Source organism: Pyxicephalus adspersus, chromosome 7, assembly GCF_032062135.1.
Source record: "Pyxicephalus adspersus chromosome 7, UCB_Pads_2.0, whole genome shotgun sequence".
Classification (NCBI taxonomy): domain Eukaryota; kingdom Metazoa; phylum Chordata; class Amphibia; order Anura; family Pyxicephalidae; genus Pyxicephalus; species Pyxicephalus adspersus.
The window spans coordinates 68,380,417-68,384,520 of record NC_092864.1 but is presented as its reverse complement, the minus strand read 5'-3'; the positions used below and the strand labels follow the sequence as shown (position 1 = coordinate 68,384,520).

Genomic DNA, 4,104 nt, shown 5'->3' with positions numbered 1-4,104 from the left:
GTGCAGGTTTTGCCAGTAACTTTATTTGTGCAAAGTTGGAGGAAATGACTCCTCAGCAATGTGATTTACCTACCAATGTGGAGATTGTCCGAACATCTGCTATTGGTTGGATTTCGGCATGAGTTTGGGAAACACTGAGCTAGTGTGTTGTTCAGTCCTTAACAGACTAATCTGTCATGTGATTAGCTGATAAACTTCTTGAGTTCCCACCAAAGTAAAGTAAAAAGCAGAATCGGACAGGACTTGCACCCTATACTATATAATAGGTTCACTGTTTAGAATCAATCATCAAGTTGTCAGCAGTATGTTAACAATGTTATTAAGAGAACCGGTTAAGATAGCTTGTCAATGGTTGTGGGAGAAGTAATGCAAGTTTCAGGATAAAGCAAAATCCAAATTATGTTTTACTATGCTTCTAAAAGCTGTTAAATAACATCCTCTGATAATGGATAATATTCTCTGCTGTAGCAAATATTGATCATTCCACTCAAATAAGTAATATAAGAAAAGTGTAGCTTTACAAAACAGATCTTTAACGTTTAGTTTGAAGATGTCTTTTGTGTCATATTTTTTTTTTTTTTTGCTACTTATAAGTGTTTATCATTCTGCCAATTTAAGAATTTGGAAGTTATGCATGTCTGGCGCAATGCCACTTGCTTGTCCTTCCCCTTCTCTTCATTAAACAGAATAGCCCTGTGTGTACAGCACTTGTTCATTTTTTAAAAAAAATGTTTTTACTGAGTTTAAACAGTTCTTAGGTAAACAATACAAAAAATAATACAAGGTAAACATTTAGCAAAAGAATGGCAGAAATAAACAATTATATGTTTTTGAAGTACTACAATTTTTGAATGAGCAGTAACATACGTTGTGTTTTATTATGTGTAAACAACGCAAACAGGTAAACATTTGACAAAAGATTAAAAGAACTAAACAGATTTTGGTGTACCACAATTATTAAAAAGTTACAGTAAAATACATTGTGTTACATGAAATGTCCTTAGCACAAAAGGGATGAACACTAATTATAGGAACCTTACTGAGCATCTAGATCAAGCACTTGTTTCTTTATCTATCGTTTGAAACAATCACTAAAGATTTTTTCCCTTAATAATCATTTGACATCTCTATGGGGCTTATGTTTAAAGAAGACACCTACCTATCACATTCATAATAAACTGTCATGTTTCATAAGTAATTAAATCAACTTAAGACTTTTTTGTTAAATGTTCAACAGGACTAGGTAAAGGCTTAGAACCCCTGTGAGATTTTAATTGCTTATACGGTATGTAGAGATGTTATCAAAACAGATTACAAAAATTCTGTCCAAAATATTAAAAACATATACCTTTGTGTTAAACTGTACAAATAAAAAAAAATAGCCATGTGTAAAATTCATAAAACACACTGATCTTTCTTTTTCTCAAATTTGGACAGTTGGATAATTATCACAATAAAGATCACCAGCCTATGCAGCCATTTGTTCAGAACAGGAGCAGACAAATAGTGAAGGATGAAAACAAAGTTCACCGTTCTAGCATCATGCTGAACTGATATTCTGATTCAGAGAACCGACAGTAAGTAAGGCTGCTATCACATAACTGTTAGAAAAAAAAAAAAAAAAAACTAACAATGAAATTCCCTCGTATAAAAATATTACAAATAATGAAAGCCAGTCCACCTACAATATTTTGTTTATATAGTACGGGCTCCATCAGCAGCCGCTCTTCTGTAGTTTTCTCCATTATATTTAAATATAACAATAATAGGACACCTCATGATGACCCATAGTATGGTTTGGATTGTTTATTTCTCTGCAGATTTTCACCTGCAAGTGAAAGGCATATGTAGCAAGTGGAAGTGAAAGTGAATTCTAAAGCTAAATGTAGAAGGGGACACTAGATGGCAAACGATTACAACAATTCTAAGCAAAAAAAATACATTTGTTTTTGGATTTAGTTACCAAAGGGTTTGTACTTTGTTGATATACAATTCATTCATAATTATTGTTAACTTCCGATATGGCAGTCAAGCACATGTTTTTCCCCCAACCCTCCAACTAAATAAATATGTGTGTATTAATAAAGATATTAAAATACAATAATGACACTACAACAATTTTAACAGGCATTAAATGGCTGTGACATTTTGATGGTTTAAATTTCTTCACTCATTATAAAAAAATCATTACATATCAATAAATAAACTTGCTCAGCCATTAGAGCTCAAGTGATACCCTGTTTCCCCGATTATAAGGCACTCTCTTATATTTTTTGAAATGCCAAAACATGCCCTGGGTCTTATTTTCAGGGGATGTCTTATTTGTGCAGGTTTTGCCAGTAACTTTATTTGTGCAAAGTTGGAGGAAATGACTCCTCAGCAATGTGATTTACCTACCAATGTGGAGATTGTCCGAACATCTGCTATTGGTTGGATTTCAGCATGAGTTTGGGAAACACTGAGCTAGTGTGTTGTTCAGTCCTTAACACAGACTAATCTGTCATGTGATTAGCTGATAAACTTCTTGAGTTCCCACCAAAGTAAAGTAAAAAGCAGAATCAAACAGGACTTGCTATATACCCTATGCTATATAATTAGTTAACTGTTTAGAATGAATCACTAAGTTGTCAACAGTCTGTTAACAATGTTATAAAGAGAACCGGTCAAGATAGCTTGTCAATGGTTGTGGGATAAGTAATGCAAGTTTCAGGATAAAGCAAAATCCAAATGATGTTTTACTATGCTTCTAAAAGCTGTTAAATACCATCCTCTGATAATGGATAATATTCTCTGCTGTAGCAAATAATGATCATCCCACTCAAATAAGTAATATAAGAAAAGTGTAGCTTTACAAAACAGATCTTTAACGTTTAGTATGTAGATGTCTTTTATGTAATTTTTTTTTTTTGCTACTTATAAGTGTTTATCATTCTGACAATTTAATTTGAATTTGAATTTGGAAGTCATGCATGTCTACATACACAGCGCAATGCCACTTGCTTGTCCTTCCCCTTCTCCTCTTCATTGAACAGAAAAGCCCTGTGTTTTTTTATTTTTTTTTTTTTTTTTATATTTTTATTGAGTTTAAACAGTTATCAGGTAAACAATACAAACAATTATACAAGGTAAACATTTGGCAAAGATGAGCAGAAATAAACAATCTTAGGTTTTGAAGAACATATGTTGTGTTATATTACATGTAAACAACGCAAAAACATAACAGGGTAAACATTTGACAAAAGATTAAAAGAAGTAAACAACAGATTTTGCTGTACCACAATTATTAAAAAGTTACAGTAAAATACATTGTGTTACATGAAATGTCCCTGGTAGTAGCACTAAAGGGATGAACACTAATTATAGGAACCTTCCTGAGCATCTAGATCAAGCACTTTATCTGTCGTTTGAAACAATCACAAAAGATTTTTTCCCTTAATAATCATTTGACATCTCTATGGGGCTTATGTTTAAAGAAGACACCTACCTATCACATTCATAACAAACCATCATGTTTCATAAGTAAATAAATCAACTTTAGTCTTTTTTGTTAAATGTTCAACAGGACTAGGTAAAGGCTTGAAACCCCTGTGAGATTTTAATTGCTTATATGTTGAGATGTTATCAAAACAGATTACAAAAATTCTGTCCAAAATATTGAAAACATATACCTTTTATATGTAATACTGTAGTACTGTAGTAATATGTAGTATTGTAATACTGTAATGTAATGCTGTAGTAATATGTAGTATTAGTAATACTGTACAAATAAAAAAATAAAATAGCAATGTGTAAAATTCATAAAACACACTGATCTTTCTTTTTCTCAAATTTGGACAGTTGGACAATTCTCACAATAAAGATCACCAGCCTATGCAGCCATTTGTTCAGAACAGGAGCACACAAATAGCGAAGGATGTAAACAAAGTTCACTGTTCTAGCATCATGCTGAATTGATATTCTGATTCAGAGAACTGACAGTAAGTAAGGCTGCTATCACATAACTGGAAAAAAAAATGAAATTTCCTTGCATATTACAAATAATAAACAATATTTTGTTTATATATATATATATATATATATATATATATATATATATATATATAT

The 4,104-nt window shown here is 31.7% G+C and overlaps 1 protein-coding gene across 1 annotated transcript in view; it reads left to right on the top strand.

The window, feature by feature from the left end:
• The first annotated feature begins 3,843 nt into the window (after positions 1-3,843).
• The window catches only part of CARD11 (caspase recruitment domain family member 11), a 67,752-nt gene continuing 67,491 nt past the window's right edge, over positions 3,844-4,104 (top strand). Inside the window, exon 1 of the mRNA XM_072418879.1 lies at positions 3,844-3,977. The gene's annotated coding sequence lies outside the window, so the exon portion shown is untranslated. The remainder of the gene's footprint in view (positions 3,978-4,104) is intronic.